Source organism: Maniola jurtina, chromosome 2, assembly GCF_905333055.1.
Source record: "Maniola jurtina chromosome 2, ilManJurt1.1, whole genome shotgun sequence".
Taxonomy (NCBI): Eukaryota; Metazoa; Arthropoda; class Insecta; order Lepidoptera; family Nymphalidae; genus Maniola; species Maniola jurtina.
Window position 1 is genome coordinate 14506280 of NC_060030.1, and position 27139 is coordinate 14533418.

The 27139-nt window shown below is 37.6% G+C and overlaps 1 protein-coding gene and 2 long non-coding RNA genes across 4 annotated transcripts in view; 2 read left to right on the forward strand and 1 right to left on the reverse strand.

Moving 5' to 3' along the window:
• The window catches only part of LOC123871599 (syndecan), a 310798-nt gene that overhangs the window by 242765 nt on the left and 40894 nt on the right, over positions 1-27139 (forward strand). The gene's annotated exons all lie outside the window — the stretch shown is intronic.
• Positions 404-12473, forward strand: LOC123871651. The gene is made up of 3 exons (XR_006797310.1): positions 404-415; positions 6006-6009; positions 12176-12473. It is a non-coding gene; the product is annotated as an uncharacterized LOC123871651 (long non-coding RNA).
• Positions 10379-26751, reverse strand: LOC123871644. The gene is made up of 3 exons (XR_006797308.1): positions 26614-26751; positions 20132-20136; positions 10379-10389 (listed from the first exon to the last, which is right to left on the reverse strand). It is a non-coding gene; the product is annotated as an uncharacterized LOC123871644 (long non-coding RNA).

Consider the following 27139-nt stretch of genomic DNA (forward strand, 5'->3'; position numbering starts at 1 on the left):
GCAACGCAACCCGACCGTTGCGTATCCGGCCGCTGCGGAAGCCATATTGCAGTTTGTTATTGATAGGTAGGTAGGTACTCTTGTGCGCGAAGTCTGACGAAAATTGGGAGAATGGACCAAGTAGTTCGTCTGATGAAGAAGTTTTTTATTTTTATTCTGATGTATGTTAGTCTTTAACTGCGATCTCACCTTATGCTTTTAAATAAATGCTACTATGACATTTCTGAATTCCGCAGTGACAATAACAAGTAACCTATTCTATTGACATGTTATGAATTTGTATTATTAGTAATTATGAGCTTTATTTTTATTGTTTCGTTTTTGATCATAGTTTTTGATAGTACCTAAGTTTGACTTTTATTTTTAATGAATTCTTAATGAAGATTTTTTAATTTTATGTAAATAATATAATTTAGTTATTAAAAGACCCAAATATACATACACCATTTTATTGGTAGAATGTATATGGCTCTCAAACTGTGCTTTGCTATCTTAATGTAATTCATTAAGTTAATTAATGTTATGATAATTAGTCTTAATGTAATTTTGCATTCTAATGAATAAAAATAATTATTATGTTTATGTTATGTTATGTTGTAATTATTATTATATTATATTATTATTATTATGATAATGCAGTCTAAGATGAAAGCGGGCTAACTTGGCGGGTTAACTAAGAAGCAATATTACTACTGTGGTGTCAGATTACTCCTGTGTGTGCAAAAAGACATAGGTTCATGATATAATTCATGTCCCCTCTACTCTTCCTTGAACTACTAGTCGTTCAATAGGGACACTGGGACAGCGTCTATATATTAATATGTGACCAAAGAAAGTGAGAATGCGAGCACGTACAGCAGAGGACAGACGCTGCTTGATGCAGAGTTCTTCGAAAGATAGATTTGTTAGTTCGGGTTCAGTCTTAGACACACCTGTTTGGCCAGTGTGGTAGTTTCTCATTCTGAGAGGAGACCCGTGCTCAATAGTGAGCCGGCGATGGGTTGATCCTGATGATGATAAATTTCAACCGTATTTTGTAGAAGTAGATAAGTAGAGCTGAAGCAGATAAAATAAAAGAAGGTGCGCCTAATACATCATCCAAACCTGCGCGACAAAGTGACTACGAAGCGGGAACCTAAGCCGCGCGACTACAACAGTCGAGACTGCAGCATCTTTTTTTTCTCTAAAGATATCTACTGAACCCTAAAAATAGTTTGACTATGGTTTGGGTTTTGATTGATTGTTCGTGGCCTTTGGTTGACTGTTGGATATTATAATTGAATTGATGTTTTCCCGTTTAACTGTGATTATAATATTTAATAAATTAGAAACTCCGCGCCTACGATCCAAAGTATCGGAGTTTTCCAAAACATCATTTTCAAATAAATAATTATGTATCTAGGCAACGTCCATCTTGACAGCTTGACATTTGTCAATTGACATAATATTATGAACCTCTGTTACAATAGTGAAAGATCCCAGGGCCACCAGCCGTCACGTATTTTCTGACGAACGAAATGTGGACGATTGAGTAGTGTTAGTATGTACTAAGAACGCATACCTACAGACCTGCTAGCTTGCTTAGACGGCCAATTTTCAGGTATCAGGTAATCAAGGTACATAAAAACATTACTTACCTCACGTAAATTCTCCAATTTTTTTAATTTTTAGCAGATTTTTTTAAATATTAATAATTAATTGACATAAGTAAACTATAAGAGAGTGAGAGAGAAGTCAATATACCTCACACTAATATTATAAAGGCGAAAGTTTGTATGTGTGTGTGTGTGTGTGTGTGTGTGTGTGTGTGTGTGTGTATGTTTGTTACTCCTTCACGCAAAAACTACTGGACGAATTTGGTTGAAATTTGGAATGAAGATAGATAATATTCTGGATTAGCACATAGGCTACTTTTTATCCCGGAAAATCAAAGAGTTCCCACGGGATTTCGAAAAACCTAAATCCACGCGGGCGAAGTCGCGGGCATCGGCTAGTATTCTAATACATGTCTCACTCAGTCTCATGCGCGTAGATAATGCCCTCGCGCTCAAACCCACAGAGGCATTAAAATTGAATTTAGGGGATGATTGGCCCTCTGGATCGGTCTGTCTTCTTGTAAAAGGTTTTAAAATAGTTGTCTGGTGGACATATATAAAAAAATGGAGTATCAGAATTTACGTGCAGTTAAGTAATTACTTATTTTGGGAGCTTTAAAGCGTCTGCAAAGCAATACGGCCGACGCGGGAAGTGTCTGGGAGTATTGGCGACTTATTTTTAAGGATATTGCCTAAAATATACGTAAAAATCAGCTTGGAGAATTTACGTGAGGTAAGTAATGTTTTTATGTACCTTGATTATCAGATACCTGAAAATTGGCCGTCTAAGCAAGCTAGCAGGTAGGCTAGGCATGCCTTCTTAGTACTTACTAACACTACTCAATCGTACATATTTCCTATGTCAGAAAATACGTAACCTCTGGTGGCCCTGGGATAAAAGTAATAAGAAAACCAGAAAAGAGCTGATAACTTCCAAACGGCTGAACCAATTTTCTTGGATTATAGCTAAGAACACTCTCGATCAAGCCACCTTTCAAACAAAAAAAACTAAATTAAAATCGGTTCATTCGTTTAGGCGCTACGAGGCCACAGACAGATACACAGATACACAGATACACAGATACACAGATACACAGATACACAGATACACAGATACACAGATACACAGATACACAGATACACAGATACACACGTCAAACTTATAACACCCCTCTTTTTGGGTCGGGGGTTAAAAATAAATTCTTATTTCGTTAAAAGGGAACAAAAAAGTTCCGGCGTAATTAGATACGGTATTATCTCAGGCATTAAAATTTATTGTTCCTACCTACGGCAATGGTTCATGATTGCATTTTTATATATTTTGTATCCTACTCTTTTTTATATATCTTATTGCATTACAATGCAACTCTTTTTTGAACCATATAGGCTTGCGCTTGACTGCACTCACACAAAACGTAAAAAATGATGCAGCCTAAGGTGAAGCGCGCCTGCCTAGAAGGTGCCTATTCACTCATATTTTGAAGGTACCAATAGAATAGCTAGCAGGGAAAACCGAAGTCGAAAACCGAAACGGATCTTGCACGCATATACTTAATATACATTGATGGTAATTTGGTAAAAATCTTCACGCAAGTTTTCAAAACAACTGTACAAAATGTCAACTCAATCGAATGAACGATGCGCGAACGCATGCATGTAACAACGAATTGAAACCTGATATTGAAATCGAAAGTTGTGATATATTTTTGTTCATGATATAAAAATGGTCCATATGTAAATTGCAAGAGAGATTGCCAAACCTGGTCAAGAATCAGATCAACAGTCGATGAAATGCTACCAGCTGTACCAGACAGACAGACAGGAAGACATATTTCGCATTTAGGATAACAAATTACTAGCAGCCGCTAAAACCTCTATAATAAAGCGAACCTGAGCAAGATTTGAGCTTTCGGATCCAAAGTTTTCGGCTTAGGGTTGATAAGTCAGTCAGTAACTGAGTCAGCGCTTTTCTGTTTAACCCCCGACCCAAAAAAAGGGGTGTTATACGTTTAACGTGTGTATTTGTGTATCTGTCTGTGGCATCGTAGCTTCTAAACTAATGAACCGATTTTAATTTAGTTTGTTTTTGTTTGAAAGGTGGCTTGATCGAGAGTGTTCTTAACTATAATCCAAGAAAATCGGTTCAGCCGTTTGAAAATTATCAGCTCTTTTCTAGTTACTGTAACCTTCACTTGTCGGGGGTGTTATAAATTTTTAATTTACACTTGTTATTGTATGAGATGTATGTATAATTCCTACATTACATACCTACGCGTGGCGTAAACAACCGAGGTTTAATATAAACTGTATTACTCTTGCAAACTTCAACAACAATTAACTTGAGACTCGCCGGAGAAAACTCGCACTCTGTTATTGATGAAGTGGCAAAGTTTGCGATAGCTCCGACAGTCCCTCGGTACACACATGAAATATGTAACTTTGAATCTTGGAAAGTAAATATTTCATATTAAAATGCAGCGAGATTATAATATATAATGGAGGAGCAAACTGGGGTGATAGAAGCACCCCCGCCTATCATAATTACAAAGACGTACCTGCGCTTGGAACTCAATCCGCACTTGGACAATGTGGTAAACTATCCATTCTCATTCTGAAAGGAGACCCGTTCTCAGTAATGAGCCGGCAATGGGTCAACAGTAATGATGATGACGCTTGCACCTAACGTCTTGACTTTTGCGTGTTGATAGACGTGTAATCTTTACCGTGATTTTGGTAGCTCGCTTGTGGATAATCGCAAGGCAAGACAACAATCTTCTCGGTAGAAACGGCATTCCGAACCAGTGGTAACTTATTGTGACGATTCAAAAGCACTTGTAAAAGTTTATTTGAATAAAAATCTTTTCTATTCTATTCTATTCTATAGAATGGTTTTGTGAGATGACGAGCCACGGCTCTTCAGCGTTGTATGGACACGGCGTGCCACACAAAACTGACCCGCCCATATAGCCAAAGTATCATCACCGTTATATTTCACTCTTTTTACACTACCATACCGTAAGAGTTCGGTCCGGTAAAGTTCGGAAAAGAAAACCAGGAAGAAAGAAGAAGAAAAACACAGTAAAAGCAGATTCAGCCCCAATTTACTGAATCACATAGCACTACTTACTGGTGTCCTAGTAGAGTGTAGACACGCCTGTTAGGTCAATTCAAGAGAAATACGCGCTCTAGTATCATGTATCTCCATGTTCAAATGCAATTGACTTCGCGTACGGAATATCGTTTCCATGTTTCATTTACATAAGTCGAGATTGTAGACGTTCAACAGTTTCAAAATAAATCAAAACATACTCAGGCAGACTTGAATTGACTGCAATCGATAAACTTTCGTAGACTTGAGAAAACTTTGATAGCTGATATTGATGGCTTCGACAGGTTTCAAAATAACTGAAGCAGGTCTGCAGAGTTAAAAGAAACGAAATCAAAACTACACTTAATTGGAACTTAAACTTTATTAAAGATTGCCCTAGTTAGGTCGTATCAGAAATACCCTTAAGTTGAGAATTTCAATTACCATGTTAGAAACAGCTAGTAGCTTTCATACTTTCTAGAAATCGTTCTAGATGGACATGGATAGACAGACAGACAAGACAAAGTCATAAGCGTTAAAAGAGGAGTATTTGTATGCTGAAGGAGAGACTTAGGACTTCTAGTAAGACAAAAAGCTTAGACAAGAGGTTCCTGCGGGATTATTTAAAACCTTAATCTCAGGAAAAAGTTAGTTCATAACGACATTCAAAATGTAGTAGGAAAATTAACAGACAGTCACCTGTGCTGTCGAGGCTTGCGTGAAATAACTCTCTCGCGAGCTTTAAATTACAATTCGCTTTTATTATGGATGCGTTTTGCACGTTCTCCAGTTGCCGGCGCATTCTGCTGGAAACACGTAATTAAATCAACTCTGGAACGCTCTTCAGCTGAACTGTTTCTATAAGGTACGCGCGATGACAAATACATAGTTCGAAGAATGGTTTCAAGACAAGATTTTGGCATATCATTATTTTTAACCCCCTACCCAAAAAGAGGGGTGTTATAAGTTTGATGTGTGTATCTGTGTAAGTTTAGTAGCTCCTAAACTAATGAACCGATTTTAATTTAGTTTTTTTTTTGTTTGAAAGGTGGCTTGGCCGAGAGTGTTCTTAGCTATAATCCAAGAAAATCGGTTCAGCCGTTTGAAAGTTATCAGCTCTTTTCTAGTTACTGTAACCTTCAATATTATTTTTTTATTTACACTTGTATTATTGTATTAATAGGTAGCTTACTCTCTTGCGAGCTTTAATTTACAATAATTTGCTTTTCAAAATTCAACAAAAACTCCGGAACCTTAGAATAACAACCCGATCTGAGACTCTTTTGATGAACTGTTATTACTTTTCTCCGAAGCAAAAAGAGGAATGTTAGTACTAAAGCATGATGACAATATTAGACCGAGTTCTGATGGAACCAATTCAGTCAATGAATCAGCTTCAAAACGCTCTTTGGGTAAATTTTTAAAGTACTCGCCGCTTGGATCCAGCGGTTCCCTGCGACTCTTATTCCTAATGTCGTCACTCATTTTCGTCAGCCGCCATTGTGAGTTTTGAGTGACTCACAGTGTGAACTGAAAAAGATTCTTGATAGTGAAATTATATGACAAGTTTTCAGTACAAGATTCTTTAATTACTGACTAGGTAAGTAGAACATCAGCTGAAGCTCACTCTTTAAATTACAATTTGCTGTTGTTATGGATGCGTTTGCTCGTTCTGCAGTTGCCGGCGCATTCTACCGGAAACACGTAATTGAATCAACTCCGGAACGCCGCCCCGGAACAGTTGAGAGACGTTTTTATAAGAACAACAAACGATGGAAAACGACAATATTAAATTGAAGAGATATTTAGACAAGTTTTCTATAAACAAGTGTAAATTAAAAATTTATAACACCCCCGACAAGTGAAGGTTACAGTACCTAGAAAAGAGCTGATAACTTTCAAACGGCTGAACCGATTTTCTTGGATTATAGCTAAGAACACTCTCGATTAAGCCACCTTTCAAACAAAAAAAAAACAAAAAAATCGGTTCATTAGTTTAGGCGCTACGGTGCCACAGACAGATACACAGATACACAGACACACAGATACACAGATACACACGGCAAACTTATAACACCCCTCTTTTTGGGTCGGGGGTTAAAAATGATAATATGATACTTGAAGCTGTGATAGCCTAGTGTTTAGAACGTCCGCCTCCCAATCGGAGATCGGGGGTTCGATCCCGGGCCGCACCACTAACTTTTCAGTTATGTGCGTTTTAAGCAATTAAATATCACTTGCTTTAACGGTGAAGGAAAACATGGTGAGGAAACCTGCATGCCTGAGAGTTCTCCATGTCCTCAAAGGTGTGTGAAGTCTGCCAATCCGCATTGGGCCAGCGTGGCAGACTGTGGCCTAAGCCCTTCTCATTCTGAGAGGAGACCCGTACTCAGTAGTGGGGCGGAAATGGGTTGATCATTGATACTTGTAAGTATAATGCTTGAAGTTTTGTTGCTGAAAATTCTCAATTTGTGATCTGGGTAATGGGTTCAACCCTGGTACTAAACAACCTAAACATTTGGGTATCAAAAGCGATGGTAGCATTGTGGTTAAGTCGTGGAGTCCGGGATTCACACCCCCTAACTTTTCGGAGTTGTATGCTTTATAAGCAATTATACATCACTTGCTCTAACGTGAAAGATAGCTCGTAAGGAAATCTGTAGATTTCCTTACGAGCTATCTTTCACGTTTAAAATTTTGCTTAAAATTTTCCATAATTTTCTCAAAATCTAAACTAATCCCCGATTGGTTAAGTTAATTTTATCTACAGTTCGCGACATGGCGATCGGGTCCGCACAGCCGCAGAGCCCCCGCTCAAACCCGGTACGGGATAGCGTTGGTGACGTGTGGGTGTGCAGAGCGCCTCCCGACTCATACCCCGATTGCCATCTCCACCTGTCGCGTATTATAGTTATTTTGATATAAAAAATTTACTTTTATACCAAGCTAATAACGACGATTATAATCACCATCCTACATTAGACATAGCTATTATAACTGCCCTATAAAATGGACGCTCTCGTGGACTTAAAACGCCACTAGATTTTATGCCATACAGTTTTTACGATCCGATAGATAAACGAACTTTTTACTATCAACCTTGATCTTATTGGAAACTGCTTGAAGCTTTATCACACTTTTATTAATTGTGACATAGTTCTTGTTTATAATTTTTAACCCCCGGCCCCGACAAAAAAAAAATAGGGCTGTTATAAGTTTGACGTGTGTATCTGCGTATCTATGTATCTGTCTGTGGCATCGCAGCTCCTAAACTAATGAACCGATTTTAATTTAGTTTTTTTTTTGTTTGAAAGGTGGCTTGAGTGAGAGTGTTTTTAGTTATAATCCAAGAAAATCGGTTCAGCTATTTGAAAGTTATCAGCTCTTTTCTAGTTACTGTGACTTCACTTGTCGGGGGTGTTATAAATTTTTGATTTACACTTGTGTTCCTATGTGTAAACTCCTCATAATCATCATCATGATCAACATATCACCGATCCACTACGGAGCACGGGTCTCCTCTCAAAAACGGGGATATCCTAGTTTTTACCTTATACGGTGATCTTAAAGGCTGTCTCATTTCAAGGCAGACTTACAATCAACGTTTGGAGAATGAACAAACCCATGCAAAGAGCAATAATATCGACTTTTTAGCGATATCTCAATAAACGAGTAGGTTAATTATCATTTCATGTAGAGAACAATAATAAAGCATATTTATATTCCAGTTCTCAATTTTTACGCCTATTTTTATAATATTTTATTACCTAGACCTCGTATTTTTATTTTATCACCCTAAACCAATATTTGTCCATGTAGTTTGTATAGCTAGATCAAAAGCATTAACCAATGCCAGTAGCTAGACTAAGCTAGAACCTAGCTGGAACGAAGCTCTTAATCTAGACTTATAGACAGCACCTATAAAAACTGCGCTACCGTAAAATACCACTGGATTTTATCCCATAAAACTTTTACAAGGAGCAGGATAAACGAACTTTCTATAACCAACGTGAATCCAATTTTAAAACCGCTGGCAGCTCTGTTACGCTTTTTTTATTAACTGTGACGGAACCCTTTGGTGGAAACCAATTACCAAAAATTTCTCATCTAGTTTCATTTTCAGCATGAAATACGGCTATCAGTTTTTAAAAACTTGTAAATATTGCACAAAATTGTTCATATTATCACTAATCATAGTATGAAGGTGTGTTTGTTTGTTGTTTTGTCAATCACGCCGCAATAAAGCAACGGATCGATGTGATTTTTTAAAAGAATATAGAATATTTTATTATTTAGAGACCCGGAGAATGACATGACTTTTTTTTTAAACCCAAATCCATGGTAATGAAGTCCTTGTATCTTATAATTTTACCAATGTTGTGGTTTTTTTTGTATTTCACCGATGGGCGAAACTGACTTAAGTTTCAAAAATTTTACTTTTTGATCCAAATATTCAGTTTTTTATACCACACAGGTAAATACTGAGAAACGCTAACATGAATTGCAATTATTCAATATCAAAATGTTGATTTCATAAAACGGTATAATATTATGTAGGTACCTGTAAAAACTATGCCCGTAGGTGGAACTGGGGCAGATAGATGCAAGGGGTACATTAATACACCACAGATATTTCGTTTTGGATTAGTGATTTGAACCGGGTCAACGCTAAAACATGTCTTTACATGTGTTGCAAATACAGTTACAAATACAGTAGCAACCTCCGCAACATCAGTGGTGTCAACTGCATTTTAATTACAATTTTGTAGTCGAATTGCAGCCCGTTTGTCTATCCCCTTAGAACGAATCCCCTACCATGAAACTAATACCAAGTACCAAGGCCAGTCAGCCAGTGCACTTAATCTAGAATTATGTCATGGATGGTAACAATAAAAACTCTATGCTCTCGTTGGCTTAAAAGCGCTGGATTTTATGGCGTAAACGTTTACGAGCTGGTTCCAAGAGGAACCTTTTATTAACAACTTTAATCCAATTTAAAAGCCGCTCACTGACTTATTCGCGCTCTAATTGTTCTGTTGTATCCTTTGTTCCACATTCAGTATGAAAATATTGATGAGAGAATATACTGTTGACATATTATGTGTAAATTGGAAAAATGGCTTAATACGAATAATACCTCAAAAGGAAAAATGGAACCCTTATACACACTTTGTTGTCTGTCTGTCTGTCTGTCTGTCTGTCAAGAAACCTATAGGGTACTTCCCGTTGACCTAGAATCATGAAATTTGGTTGGTAGGTAGGTCTTATAGCACAAGGACAGGAATAAATCTGGAAACTGCGAATTTATGGTTACATCATTTAAAAAAAATTAAAATGTGTTTCAATTTTCAAAGTAAGATAACTATACCAAGTGGGGTATCATATGAAAGGGTACATCACTTGTACATTCTAAAACAGATATTTTTTTTTTTTATGTACTTATAATATTTTTTGATTTATTGTGCAAAATGTTGGAAAAAATACCCGAGTACGGAACCCTCAGTGCGCGAGTTTGACTGGCACTTGGCCGGTTATTAGTGGATTGGCGGAATCCAGAGGAAATCCAATATAGATGTGTCCATCGATGTATAAATGAGTCTCACTAGTTTGCCAAGTGCAGATATTTGGCAGACTTCATAGTTAAACAACCTTTGACAACATTGTGGATAACTCCAAAAAATTAGACAAACCTAGCCTTTGGACCTCCTGAACCGACATCTTAACCAGTAGGATATCTTCGCTTTTATCCCTTACTAGCTGACGCCCGCGACTTCGTCCGCGTGGATTTAGGTTTTTCGAAATCCCGTGAGAACCTTTTGGTTTTCCGGGATAAAAAGTAGCCTATGTGTTAATCCAGAGTATAATCTATCTCCATTCTAAATTTCAGCCCAATCCGTCCAGTAGTTTTAGCGTGAAGGAGTAACAAACATACACACACACATACACACACACACACACACACACACACACACACACACACACACACACATACAAACTTTCGCCTTTATAATATTAGTGTGATCAATTTTCTATGAAACAATGATATTCATAAGTTCTTTTCTAATTTCAGGTAAGATCCATGGAATATTCCAGACTATTAAATGTACCAAATCAAAACAACCATCAAGTAAGTTTGTACAGGGCGATAAAGGCATAATATAAATTCCTCATACGACGTCAAACCAGTCGCAAGAAGCCGCTGGAATCAGGAAGACCGTGGCATGTGGAAGTTCTTCCGAGAGACCTATGACGTCTATTGGTTGATTGTGATGGTGATGATATAATTAATCAATCCATGGGGCACTCCATGTCATAGATCAAACAAGATTTCTGTAACAATTTTAATACCATTATAAATTCAGCAACGTCCACCGCTTGACCTAGTTTGTAGGAGTTTTTAAGAAGTTATAAATGTAAATCAGCGGTTCTACTGAGCTATAAAACTGTCGTTCCAACTTCGGCAATCCCGTCAACCCGGCCACGATTTTGGGACTCGTAACCCAACGGAAAAATATTTAGAAAGGAGCCTATCATTTTGCTATCTCATGATCTCATATTTAGCCGAGTGTGAACAGAGCAAGTTTAAAAAAACATTTCCTGCATGTTTAGCAGTAGGAGGGCGGGCGGTGCATATCGCATGCTGCATGTTGCACCATACTTTACATTTGATTTATAGCAAACTATGTAACGTATCCAGGTCCTAGGTCTTACATAAACACTAGGTGCGTTGTTATGTTACAACTAAGCTTTTGGTTTCTTGTATAAAAAACCAGCCAAATGTGAGTCAGAGTTGTACACCAAGGATTCCGTACTATAGAAGAAGTAAAATGGTAAGAATCACTTTTGTTAATTAAACTAAAACCAATTTTCGAAGTTTACTCTAATGATGTTAGGCAGTTAGCTAACTATTCATAAATTCGTATATTCATCCATGAAAGGAAAATGCAAGGGTTTATTAAAACCGGCCAAGTGCGAGTCAGACTCGCGCACTGAGGGTTCCGTACTTGCGTATTTTTCCAACATTTTGCACGATAAATCAAAAACTATTATGCATAAACATAAATAAAAATCTGTTATAGGATGTACAGGTAAAGCCCTTTCATATTATGATACCCCTCTTGGTATAGTTATCTTACTTTGAAAATTGAAACACATTTTAATTTTTTTTTACATGATATAACCACAAATTCACGCTTTTAAGATTTATTCCTGTACTTGTACTATAAGACCTACCTACCTGCCAAATTTCATGATTCTAGGTTAACGGGAAGTACACTATAGGTTTCTTGACAGACCCGACGGACAGACAGACAGACAGACAACAAAGTAATCCTATAAGGGTTCCGTTAATGCTTTTGAGGTACGGAACCCTAAAATAATAATAATAATAATAATAATAAATCTTTATTAAGAGCAACCAGGACTCACTTTGTTAGTAGACAATATTGATGCTTAAAAACTAATGTTAGTAATATAATGTTGTAGTGGAAAGAACAATTTACAATTATTGTTGCCTCACCAACACTTGAATCATGTGTTCAAGTATTGGTGAGTCCAACTTATCTGCAAACATGTTCAGGATGCGGTTGGTACCTGAGCGCAGTCTTGTCAGCAGTGATGATGACTTCTTCCGCATTATGGCAAAGAAGTCATCAGTCCGCTCCTCTGCGAACATACCTGACGCTGAACAAAACCGCGGCAAGCCCAACAGCATCCTGAACCCGTTGTTATACTGCACCCTTAGGGTGTCTATGGCTTTCTTTGAGTAGTTGACCCACAGGCCTCCCGAGTAGAAAAAATCCTAAAAATGAATATAATATGTAGGTAATTTCCTCATTGTAATATTATTCATTTTTAAACAAACAGATAGTACAACAAGTGTTGTTAACTGCGGGATTTTCTGTTGAAGTGATGAATACTTTGAGCGGCATGAATAAAATATCCCACTATGTGCCGACTGCCGATGTACGAGGATCGGCGCGAACACGCCGCGATATATGAATCATAAAATTGCCATATCAGAGGCTTATGTTGTGATATTCGGGGGATGTTTTTGTTGACATATTTATACTGCTAATAAAGCTACATTCTATCACCCATTGATGTCGAAAGCGACACCACTATCATCACACCTCCGACACTTCATACAAACGAACAGATTTAATCAGACAAGTACTGCGCTATACGTGAATCGAGCGGGACAAAGGCAACGTTTTACAGATAAAAAAGGTGTATAAAAATACGTCAAATTGTAAGGCCTCATTTACACGACAGTCTTTTTAACTGACGTTATAAAAGCTCTTGTGTAAAGCATCTTGGCAACCCCCTGTCACACACCTACTTTTAAACTTTAAGGGTGTCTGGTCAATACGTAGAGAATCTTTCAGCTTTTATAAAACAGCGAAGGTCTGACGTTCGCTGGCTCTCTCTGAAGGTTGACTTTAATTTCCTTAGCTGACTTACGGCCAAAATTAAAATCAATCTATCTGTAATCTGTCGATAAGTTACTTAGCAATGTTGTTATTCGTCGAAAGTCTTTTTGACAAATAACAGCGTTGCCAAGTAACTTTTCGCCAAGTTAAAGATAGATTGAGCATTAATTTTGGCCGGTAAAAGACAAATTGCAGATACTAATATCACGGAACTTCCTAAACGTTGCCCATACGAACTTGATTCGGTGGTTAACCTCTTTCACGAAATCATACCAACCTAGCTAATAAAATATGCATTTTTAATAAAGTTTCCAATATTAGAATTCAGCTCGGGTAGTGTTCGGCAACATGATTATTTCAGTTCGATATACGCATTTTTCCAAACATGCAAACGAAATAAGCGTTCCCAATATTCGTGAAGGCAATATCAAATGCAGTTAGAAGTAGAACGGGTTCGCTCTAGGGTTGCCACCAAACTATAATCCAGGGTGCTTTCTATAATCTTGTGTAAATAGTACCTAAATACGTTAAAAAAATTGAAGACGCGACTGTCCTATTAAAAAGCGTTCAAAAAGTAAAATTTTACCCTTGGAAAAATGGCATAAGACAGCCGCCATTTATTGAATTTATCAAAAACTTTTTTTGCTTGTGACTCGGGTGAGGTTTCTAACGATACAGCATACTTCCAAATCTGTTTAGGCATTTAAAAGTTATGGTGCTGTAAAAACCTCATATACATATTACATACATAAACCCTGAAAACACTAGATACACTCCTTTTTTTACCCCCGACCCAAAAAGAGGGGTGTTATAAGTTTCACGCGTGTATCTGTGTATCTGTCTGTGGCATCGTAGCTCCTAAACTAATGAACCGATTCGAATTTAGTTTTTTTTGTTTGAAAGGTGGCTTGACCGAGAGTGTTCTTAGCTATAATCCAAGAAAATCGGTTCAGCCGTTTGAAAGTTATCAGCTCTTTTCTAATTACTGTAACCTTCACTTGTCGGGGGTGTTACTTATAAATTTTTAATTTACACTTGTTGGGCAGTAGTGTTTTAAATTTAAAATCCACTTTGTAATGTCAAAGACAACTCTTTAATTTAACGAGTTATAAAACCAAATTAAGATTTTAACTTCGTATAGTATTAGTACCATGAATACTAGTGCTTGTATGAAAAATAAACAATAATCCTTTTCACAATAGAATTATTTAATTTCAATCACAGTAAAAAACTGTTCTTTGCCGCAATTTTATTGATAGTTGGAATTGCTTTCATACCTGAGTTTGACAATTTAATCAGGATTTGTGTTCACTCGAATTTTCATTACTATCGGCAGAAAATAATTAAATACGGAAAACCTTCGCAAAACACATACAACGTCATCATCAAACACATCGCTGTTTCGATACCACAACTTTCCTACGAAAGAATACCTCTTGATATTAAGTTTGCCTTTGTAACGCATATCTGAGTAGGTCCCATCTTAGACCACATCATCACTTTCTATCAGGTGTGATTGTGGTCAAGCGCTTACCTATAGTGAATAAAAAAAAAAGGTATTTTTTTAAATATTCTGATACAAAGTCAGCCCTTGCCCGCGATCTCATCTGTTGGTAGGTGATGATGCAGTCTCTTGCAAATACATCTAAACAGCAAGACATCAGCGAAATAAATTCTAGCAGAGCTAAAATCCCAAGTAAAAGAAAGATATCCCAAAAGTTATTTCCTAAGAGCATTTTATCGAAAAAATCCGTAAATATATTTCTCACAAAGGCGATAACCCTGCTCTGACCCGAGATGCACTCGATTTGAGGAATATTGAAAGCAGTTTCCTTTAACTTAAGTACGAAACTGGAACGAAGTTCCGTTTCAATTTCAACGGAAAATACTCTTGAAAATGTTGTTTTTGTGTTCAACTCAAAGGACCTATGTAGATTTAAGACGATTGAGATTTTTTTAATCCATTTGGTACGCCAGAAACAACAAACTTGATTTGGAATAATCGGCAAGATATTTTTAAAACTTTCAGAAGAACCTGTTATGAAAAGTTAAAAAATCTCTTCTTTTTTAGCTTTCAGAAGAGAGAACAAAAGAGCCGCGCTGCCTTTGCGGCTAATTTGAAGGCGCCCTAACAACATACGATCAAGTCAAATTAATACAAAGCTTTGCTTTTCAGTATTCAGGAGTAAGCTCAAAAAGCTTCCTTTAAAAACCCCAACCTGCTGGTATTATTTGAGTACAGTTTACCAGTCCTACATACAATTTTCTACCCCAAGTCTCAAGATAACTCTTTGCATAAATTTCTTTCCATTCAATACTATTTATATTAGATACCTGTTTCCTTTCAATGCACTTTACCAGCAATTTTCTAAAGTAGCGAAACCAATACCGACCTAGTTGTCCACCTCTTCACCGTTTTCATTGCATAATGGATTTTATGTGCAAAGCCATAGGGTTTATATTACGTTTAGATGATAAATGAGAAGATGGTGGGAGTCTCTTAAATTTGAAAGCAGTGCCTCTATACTCTCGGCTTCTCGATAACGTTTGAAACTTGTTGCTAGTGATCAGAAAGCGCCTTTGAAGAAGTTTGGCCTGATAAGTAAGTATAGGTACCGTATGCGACTAGAAGATAATATATCTCTATTAAGAGGGATCTCTCCGTCACTCGTTTCATACAATCGTAGTTCCAATTTCATTTGAATATTAAACAACCAAAGTCCATGAAATTTTGCAGACATATTCTAGAAACTAATATCTATGTCTGTGGTTTTCCAGATTTCTGTTAAAATATTCGGTTTCAAAGTTACGTGGTCTTAAAAAATTTCATACAAATCTTTGAGCCCCTGTAATTTTAAAACTACATATTTTTAGAAAAATCTAAAACACCACAGACACAGATATTAGTTTCTAGAATATGTCTGCAAAATTTCATGGACTTTGGTCGCTTAGTATTCAAATGAAATTGGAACTACGATTGTATGAAACGAGTGGAAGCAAGTGACGGAGAGAGCCCTGTTAAGTACGAGTCGGTCTCTCAAACTCAAATTCAAAGTATTTATTTATATTATTGTATTCGTAAGATAAGTTACGATGGTTCAAATGCGCTCTGGTATGAGAAGAAGCCCAAGAGTCAAGAAAAATAAATTTTACTTTTGTAAGAGAAAACAGGTCGATAATTTTAAAAGGGAGGCTTTTAGTCTTTCACCACTTATTTTCCGAACGATTTTAATAAAACTTTTTAAGTCGGTCCCGCTGTAGGCTCCTAAAACGCCATATTTAAAGTAGCCGGTCCGGAACGCAATTTACTTTGAAAGGTTCTTTGTACAAAGGATTCCGTGACGCAATATTCTTGTCTCTACGTTTTTTCTAGTCCGCCTTATTGCGAGATTCGTTTTGTAATTATTATTAAGACTCGGACGGTCTGTGTCGCACAGTCAAAAATATTCAAAATATTTTTATTCAATTACACTTTTACTAGAACCTACTTTTGAATCGTCAAAAGCATCAAACACTGGTTCGTAATGCCTTTCCTACCGGGAAGAACCAGCAAGAAACTCAGCGTTTGCTCTTTTCAAAGATTTGATAAACAATATTATGCCACGTATAAAAGTAATTGAAGTCCAGCGCATTGCTGGAGCGAGCTACAGGTCACATCCTTGCTCTAGCCACAAAGTAACGATAGTTATATATAGATGTTATTATAGGTAAGTAGGTATTATTCATCGGTCACGCCTTATTATTTTGGAAATGTCCGCCCGGCTATATAAATGATAATTTTGCCAAAAGCCGCTGCCTTCGTTTCCCGCCCTAATGCTTGATTCAATGCCAAAGTTTCGATATTATTCCTCAGTATGGGAAAGTTTCTCCGTTAAGCACTTACTTTTATTTATCTTTCCAGAGTCATATAATATTTCCTATTCATTTAATGGATTCTATGAAAACAGTTTTCGAAAGGGTTTTTTCTTTTCAAATCATTTTTTTATACATTCATAAGTGAAGGGAATTTATAGTTGTACCACTGACCATATAGATGAACTTTTGAGAAGATAATCAACAACTTTCTGGATTCGGTTATTACAATAATTTGAAGCACATTTTAAGTGTCTACCTCACAAAAATGCAAAAATAACAAACCCACTTAGCATCTCAGAAGTCAGAATCATTACAAGTTCACAAGAACGCCTACCGAGGCAACTTAGCTTTACAATTTTACATTAATTAAAATGTCTTTAAAAAGTTTAAATAGAAAAGTTTTGAAGTAGCGTAAGTTTTTAATAACTTTCTCGGAACACCACATTACATATTCCATTATATTAAACCACGAAAGCCATAATTTCATTGTCCGTACGTAATGGATCTTTTTTTACCCAACTGCGGCGAAGCCCAAAAGGAGGGTTATGTGTTTGATCTGTATGTATGTATATGTTCTCATGTCCGCTCATACCTACTCCATAAATGGATTTGTCTTTATAGCACGAATGTCACTGGGTACATTAAATTGTTTAAAATCCAAATGGCAGCTTTTATGTGCGGGCTGGAAAAAATGTAGAGCGAACCGCAGTCGGCATTTTTCGAAAACTTTTTTAAATTACTTGTTAATAACTTTCTCAGAACACCACATTACATATTCCATTATAATAAACCATGAAAGCCTTATAATTTCATTATGCCGTACGTAATGGATCTTTTTTGTTGGATAATATTTACCTAATTTGCGGTGCGCGCCTTGGATGGACGGCTTTTTATTTTTTGTCATAAATTATACAAAGAAAATATAATTTATTACATGTTTAAAATAAACTATTCTAGGAGTTTCCCTGAGGGATAAGATCCGAAATGAGATGATCCGCAGGAGAACCAAGGTCACTGACATAGCCCAAACTATTAGCAAGCTGAAGTGCCAATGGGCAGGTCATGCCTGTCGTACAGGCGATGGCAGTTGGAGCCTGAAAGTCCTAGAGTGGAGACCGCGTTTAAGCAAGCGTAGTGTGGGACGTCCTCCAGCACGATGGAGCGACGATATAAAGCGGATGGGGGGAAGTGGCTGGATGAGGAAGGCTGACGACTGGGTGTGGTGGTGCTCTTTAGAAAAGGCCTGTGTTTAACAGTGGACGTCCACAAGCTGATGATGATGATAAAATAAAGGCCTAATAGTTTCAGTCGAAAAGTATTCATACCGTCCATTCGTTCATATGTGTAGATATTTTTACATAATACTTTTTCAAAAGTAAGCTGCGTTGGAATCGACTACATTTACAATTCTGTGCTTAACTCTCATGCACCTACATAATCTTTGAACTTAGGTTGAAAGGGTCTAGAAGGGCTTTATTTTTCCGAAGGGAGCATTATGAAATTATATTAGTTTAGAGATTGTGAACAACAGTTTACAGCTGTTGTTTATAATGATTACATAAAAATTACTTAGCCATAATGTTTTATGTAATATGATTTGAAATATTAATTAATCTAAAATATAAAATTATTGTGTTACGAGTAACAATTTATATGAGATACACGAATGAAACTGATTTTCTATGGACATTGAAGCAAACTCAGCGTTACTAGGTCACGATTTCACAAACCCGTGTATCCAATGAAAAATATTCTACTGAGTATAAAGGACTGCTCACACAGAAAGCGCGACGTCAACTTGTCAAACACGGAACCTAAAATTTGAACGAGGATTATACAAAGTGCTCCAACCTAGATATGTTTTCCTTCGGGCATGATTGTCTATAAATGCAAGTTTATCTTACAATAAATAGAAAAACTAGAAAGAAATCATAAAGAGAAGAAAATAACGAGAATAATAAAGAGAGAAGAAAATAACCCTAGAAACTAGACCTAAGCCTAGAACTTGCTTGCGCATAGTTTTTTTTGCCTTTTCCTTCGCGCTTTGCTATGACGTGCCTTAAAGACGTTCCGCACATCGCTACAGTAGAGTGCCAAGGGGCGGCTTCTTTCTTGATATCCACTCAAACTAAGCTTTGTTTACTTTGGCACAGAGCGGCGGCGCGTGAATGTATGATCACTTAACCACGTCTTCTGCTTATTGTTTTCAGTAACTATACCAATTACAACTGTAGGTATGTTCGAATACTCTACTCAGTCTGTATGCGTTGCTCTTACATTTTCTCGCATAGCAATCGCATCGCATCGCATAAAATCGTACACGCGTCCGCACGCATTCAGTGTGACGTCCTGCACTTCAGTTTTCATTACGCGTATTCATTTGATTTATTGGAACCGTCATCGTTGGCTCGATCTTTTTACTTTCCTGTATTTTATTTCACAGCACCAGAGCCTTTGAACCTCGCGTTAGTCACGAACATTTTACTCTTCTTCAAATTTCAATGGCTCTTATTTTTCTCGGACAACATTTCGCAAAAAAAAATCATTAATCACGGAATGGCTTACAGATAAACGACAGAATGATTACAAACATTCTATCAAATTAAATTAAAGGCTGACGAAAGTTGGACCTATAAGTTGTGGGGATAAAAATAATAAGATTTCGAAAACGCAGTTTTTAGAAAGAGGTCAGAGAAATGGGTTTATAGTGTAAGTTGCTATTCTGCTAGTCTACTCTACTAGTCATCTTTTCGTCAATAAATAACACTTTGTATTATAAAATTATGTTGATCTTGGAAAATATTGTACATAATACACTGGACATGTCTCTTGTGGAGTTTCGATGACAAAAAGCTGGAATTTGTTACTTGCACTATAGATTAATGAAAATTTTAAGTGGCCCTAAGTACTTTCCTTTAATAATCTATACTAATAAATAAAATTGGAGTGTCTGTCTGTAATTTCGAAATAACTACCACATATTAAGGTCATATGGTTTTTTGAAAGATACCATAACTGAATCACACGTTTTTAAAATTTTTGTCTGTCTGTCTGTCTGTCTGTCTGTCTGTCTGTCTGTTTGAAAAGGCTAATCTTCGGAACGGCTGAACTGATTTTAACGGGATTTTCACATACAAGTAGAGGATTGACCAGGGTGTAACATAGGCTACTTTTTTAACCGACTTTCAAGAAGGGAGTTGTGTTTTTCTACCTATGTACACCGAAATCTCCGAGATTTCTGAACCGATTTGCGTCATTTCTTTTTTAATCGATAGAGGATCTTTGCGACATTGTTTCATAAAAAATTTGGATTCCAACTCCTCAATCCTGATGCTGCAGGGGATCTGACCAATCCACGCGGGCGAAGCTGCGAGCATCAGCTAGTACTTTATATACACAATATTGACAGCGAAAACCGAAAATTTGCGTTGCGTTCATCCAATCATAAACTTATATTTTGTCGGCGGCCTCAAAGAGATAAAGCCCTTTGTGAGTTAAGGAGGGTGAATCAGTATCGGTTTTCAGCTCGATCATCGATGTAAGTGGATGATGGGATTTCGCTTAGGGGCTACTTTCTACTGACCTATTTATCTATGAGCTTATGGGAGACTTATCATGAGCTGGTATAAAAAAGTTGAACAAAAACGTTTCGTACGAGTAGATTGAATGTCGACCACATAACGGTTTCTCGCTGGTCTATTCTGCGGTAGAACGGTGAAGAAGAAACAAGGTTGTGAAGTTTTGATTATGGATCGTTTCAAAGAATAGTTCCTGTGGAATTATGTTGGCTCCCCTGTCTGTCTAAGTCATTGGCACCATATTGGCATGAGAAGACGCAGATTTTGTTTATTTTCATTTGATTTTCATGAATGAATGAAATGAAAATCAAATGAAAATAATTCGTTGAAACGATTTATACGCTCCAAAGTATACTCGATAAAAGACTGATAAGCCGGCGACACTGCATCGGGGCTGTATCTAAGCAGAGCAATTTCGCCTGCGTAAGTGATTGATCGCCAATCGCCAAGTTGAAAAAATTCTATTAAAATTATGCTCGTGAAAAAACCACATTATTCAATCGAAGATTGTGCAAATGATAAAAGAGCTTGGAATTGACCTGCAGCTTGCTTCAGCAATGCGCAGGACTTCAATTACTTTTATACATGGCATAATTATATCAAATCTTTGAAAAGAGCAACCGCCGAGTTTCTTGCTGGTTCTTCTCGGTAGGAAAGGCATTCCGAACCAGTGGTAGATGCATTTGACGATTCAAAAGTATTTGTAAAAGTTTAATCGAATAAAAATATTTTGAATATGAATATTTCGGGCGCGGCCTTTTATTGTACTTGTACTTCGAAGCTCTGGTATTCAATTTTGCAAGTAATCACCCATCTCTACTGTAGAGGTTTGTATTGAAACGATATAGCCATATTCCAAGTAAATGTGCTTAACCTAATGGAAACTGTTTTCAATATTCCTCAAACTGAGTGCATCTCGGATCGTAGTCATTGCAGCACGTATTGCCATCTCGAATGTTCTGAATGTTAGCTTCCTTTCAATATTTTGACTATTCGAGCGTCTAGCTTCATTTTATAACAAAGGGTTGTGGAATATGTTTCTTTTACTGTATCTATCGGTTTTTTTGTGTCATTTAACGACTATATCTTTCGCTGAAATTTGAAAACGGAAATAGGTATATTTTAACAAAATTATCCCACGAGACATTGAATTAGATCCTTCATTATACAAGACGCAATTAAAAAAAAAAAATTACCCTGCTAAAAACGAAACTAAAAAGTCTTTTTCACATTTGAAAATGGCGCTGTTCAGCCGCCATGTTTATTTAAAAAAAATAGCATGAATAATGTAGGGATTCTAACGATACCACATACTCGTACATCCAAATCTGTTCATGCATTTAGAACTTATGGTTGAATAAACTCACATACGTACGAGTACTTACAACCTGAAGGTACACTCCTTTTTTTGATACTATCCAACACTAGCACTTCTCCTTTCAGCAAAGGTTGCCTGGTAGAGATTGCTCCAAGCAATAAGGCCGCCTTTGCACACAATTGTTTTTTCTGTTTTCTTCTTTCTGTGTTGTGATCCTTTACATGTGTTTTTGTTTGCAATAAAGTGTTCTATCTATCTATCTATCCTTTTTTGGCAGTCATGTAAAAAGTAGAATTTTCAGAAAATTGCATCTCATCAATGGATGCAATTTTCATTCTATTTCTTCTTCTTCTAAACAAACGCGTTCTTACTACATCATTATTCATAACTTTCCATACGTGTGATTGTGGTGAAGCGATAAATAATAAAAAAAATATTCAAATAATAATGTTACCAAAACTTTGATCGAAAGTCTACTAAGTAAAACTTTAAATACTATTTATAACTATTAACGATAAATGGAACTAGTTTTTTAAAAATATATCTTATATCTCTTTAATATTGGCACAAAATATTTCATAACTAGCCGAAGCCCACGACTTCGTCTGCGTGGATTTAGATTTTTCGAAATCCCGTGGGAACTCTTTGATTTTCCAGGATAAAAAGTAGCCTATGTGCTAATCCAGGATATTATCTATCTCCATTCTAAATTTCAGCTAAATCCGTTCAGTAGTTTTTGCGTGAAGGAGTAACAAACATACACACACGCACACACACACACACAAACTTTCGCCTTTATAATATTAGTGTGATATATTTTCTTACCAAATAGCAGCCAACAATTTTAGACTAACATGTTTCCTTTACAAAGTCCAATCTTTCCGATCCCAGTAAGTAAACAAGTCCGCTGAAAGGCACAGTGCTTTTCAAGGAGATCCCGTCATCGGTTTACATCAGCGATATAAAAGTTCCACTAGATAAGGCTCATAATAGTTACAACTTGTTCCAACGAACATCAGTGTCCGCACTCCTGTTAATCGTACGATTCTACTATCATAAATAAGTTAGCACAGACTAAACCTATATAGGTACTACTAAGCTACCTATAAATACTCAAATATGATTACATGAATAATATCGAATTTCGAGTTGTGGCGCAAGTTTAATTTTTATAAACGGACTGCCGGCTTCCCACGGTGCGTGATATTGTGGACGGACACGGATCAGCCTGCACCGATGCAACTCGATAAAAGAATCGTCCTTGTTAGCGCAGATAGTCAGCCATGTCATTGCTGTCCGTGGGCATCGACTGTGCGTGGAAATCCGCAGAATCACGCATCGTGGGAAGCCAGTATAAAATGGATTACGATTGACAGGAGTGCGGACACCGATGTTCGTTGGTACATGTTGTTTCCAGGAAGCGCCGTATCTAGTGGAACATTTATATCGCTGCATCGCACTGATAGCCGATACTGATTCAGCCTTCTTACACACAAAGGCCTTTTTCAAGCCTTTATGGCTTTGAGGCGCGCCGACGAAATATACGTTTATTGTACGATGGATTTAAAGCAAATTTTTTCTCCGCTATCGGACGGTATTGGAAAAGGATAGGATATGTTAATCAATGTAGCTGATAAATATATTCTTAACTAAAACTGTGTGTGTGTACTGAACCCCAACTTTTCTATATTATATTATGTCTACAAAGGTTAAATCAAGCACAAGCCAGGTAGCCTTCTCGTGTGCCTGAGTGTGCAAGTAACAGCAGCGCTTGGGCCGGTGTACTGTGGTAATGTGGTTAACAATATCGCTTCATGGGATATTGTTAGTCATGGCTAATTGACCTGGCAGGGAGGGCGTGTTGCCCACGCGTCCCTCTGAGTGTCTCAAGCAGAGGGCGCAATAGATGCACCCATGGGGCATAGCCCGAGGAGCTATGAGATAGGAGAGGATGGGGAACGCGGAAAGAGAATTGCCCTTCCCACGAACCCTAGCCCTCGGGAGGACCTGTGGATGATGTACCAAACGTCAATATCGGTAAAAAGGATGGGCCAGCCGTGAAAAGGTAACAGACAAACATAGAGACACACTAGTGCAATAATAATTTTAGTATGGTTTAGTCTTCAAGTAAAATTTAAATTCAGACGCTAGAATATTCAAACGCATCCAGAGAAGTGAAACATTAAACACATCCACTTAATAAAGCAAACACGTCTGGAGGTGGCGGTGCAATCAGGACGGCAATCATGTCGACTTCAATAAAACTAGCACTAGTTCATTTCTGTTTAGGGTTGCCTCTTGAAACTTTCATATTTTGAGTCAAATGTCCAAACGGCATAGTAAATTGACAAAAGTGGTGATAGTCAAGTGGTCCAGACTTCGACCTCCTATTACCTAAACAGACATAAATACATACATTATAAGGTGAATCTTTTTGTGGAAAAATTCAGCTTTCTAGGTCCAAGGGTTTGGACTTAGATTTGATAGCGAGTCAAAACTTTTCTTTTCGTATATTATTTAAGATAAGTTTTAAAAGAGTTCCCGAATGTTGTATATAGGATATGGATGTACGAAGTAATAATTCTTTCGTAGGATTAAAAACTCCTCTTTTTGAAATCCATTCAAAGCAGGTACAAATAAGTACGTATCGCCTTCTTCAGTGTCGGCTTGCAGACTAAAATTCAGTCCGTCCTTGTAGAATTATAGACCCTAATGCGTAGTTTACCTCGTTAACTTAGGTATAGCCTCTACATCAGAGTTAGTATGATAGGTACATTATTTAAATTCATAAACCACATGCACTCGTGTTGGGAACTCGGCGCCGCGCGCCATCTGTAATTCTAATTAGGATAGAACAATGCGGAAAGGTGTTTGTTATGTGTTGCCACTGCTGCAAATTAATTATTCACTTTTAACTGCTCACGGAAAATGAGAGAGGTGTTTAAACACGCAGATGTTTAAATATTAGTTGTTGTTAAAATCCAGAGGGTCACAGAGACCGAGGAAGACCTAAAGGTCGGTGGGGTAATGGAGTGGAGAACAGACTTTGATTTTCCGGGATAAAAGTAGCCTATGGGTTAATCCAGGCTGTTTGCTTCGGCGTTCCCGTGACCCAGTCGCCAGGCGACGCGCAGTAGCGCCGCTGGGGTTTAGTGGGTATTCCGGTCGCCTCTCGGCCGGCGAGTCCCACATACCCTCCCTCAGCTGGCTGGCTGCCTCACGGCTGGCTAGCATTCCCCAGAGTCAACAAAAAAAAAAAAAAACAAAAAAAAAAAGGGGGTATAACCTATCTCCATTTGAAATTTGAACCGATCCGTCCGGTAGTTTTTGCGTGAAAGAGTAACAAACATACACACAAACACACACGCTTTCACCTTTACAATATTATAGTGTGATATTTTTGGAACAGATTCTAAAAAAGTTAAACTTTTCTTATACGTTACGTGGAAATTGCTTCAATATACTTAATATTCAGAGCAATATTGGTGTTTGTCTTTCTCCGTTGTTAGTTACACAAGCAATATGCCGTCAACAGGTGTTGCAGGTTTGCTGAAGACGCGATTAAATGCGGGCACAGTGTAATCATCTCCTGCATTTGTTTACTCACGCCTGAGTTTGTATTGGATACTGAGACTGGGGACTGCAGACAAAAATAATTAATTAATACCTTCGAATCTTAAAACCTGATCGGACTTCGTTAGCAGGCGTACTCTGCCTTTTTGGAGTGTTTTTTTTTTGTTAAAACTGACTGGAAAGCGCTCTAAAAAGATGCCGTGCGTGTGTCGGCGAGCGCCGCGCCGGCACAGACGAAGTCCATACTTACATAGTTACATACATACATACATAGTTTCCCTAACTTGTTACAAACTTGACATTGGCTTATCTTTGTAAAGCCAGACGAGATAGAAAAAAATCTGATCATACCTATTACGTTGCAACAATTTTACAAGTTCTATATTAGGTTTCCATACTCAACAAGGAACCTTTACAATTTCACCACGTCCGTCTGTCCGTCCATCTATTTGTCAGTGGCTTAGCTCTGAGATTCATAGAAAGTCCTAGAAAGCTGTCATTTGGCATGGCATACAGTATACATCCTAATCACACCAACAAAGTGATAAGTTCTTTACTAGCGTGTGACGTCACACGTCATGTGACTAGGGCCATTACAAAAATGTCTTCAAAACTTAAACTTTATCATTGATTTTAATTCTTAACACAGTAGATTTACCGAAAAATATTAATATAGTGTGCTTATTGTGTAATAAAGAATTTAAACAATTTCAAAAAAATTGTCAAATAGCCTATTCCCTGTATCACTTTAATTGTCTCTGGTCCACTGTAATGATCACCAATTTTAGAGTTACCTGTGGCTGCCAGGTACAGTAGCACTTTCCTGACTGGAATTAGAGTAGCTTCCTCAAAATGTAGTTTGTTTCCTTGGGTATATGCTACGTTTATGCATCAGAGCTGGCTAGTAGCAAAATATGTTCATCAGAGTCTTGTCCGACTGGCATTGTCTGCAGACATCTGTGCGCTGGAGCATTTACTTACGTTAATTTAGATTAATTGGCTAAGTCCTCAGTCGCCGTGCTGCAGCGAACCGTGAAGCGGGCGTCAGTTAGTTTGTTTCACCCGACTTGCGTTAATTGAAGCTGGGATTGCACAGGCAGGTGTTTACTTCATACTGTATACATGCAGTTTCAATTTACATACACTTGTAATTGCATATCGTTATCTTATTTACAAGGCTCAGAGTCACTCAGCGGGCGATGGAGAGAGCTATGCTTGGAGTTTCTCTACGTGATCAAATCAGAAATGAGATCCGTAGGAAAACTAGAGTAACCGACACAGCACAGCGGGTTGCGGAACTGAAGTGGCAATGGGCAGGCCACGTTGTTTGAGAAACTGGTAGACGTTGGTGTCCCAAAGTGCTTGAATGGTGATCTCGCACCAGAAGCGCAACATTGGATGACCTCCCATTATTAACTAATGTCACCAAGCCAGTCGCAGGGGGTTGCTGGATTCAGGTGGCGCAAGACCCTGGTGTGTGGAAGTCCCTACAAGAGATGTATGTCCAGCCGTGGGCATCTATTGGTTGATGATGATGATGATAAAATAAAGCTTAGGGCTGGCGCATATATGGCGGAACGCAGCGCAGAGCATGCCCGCGAAGTTTTCTAATCGCGTGACACATTATGCTTTGTACCAGAGAATACGCGAGCACGCGCGGGACTGCGCGCGGATGCGCGAGTATCCGTACGGATGCACCA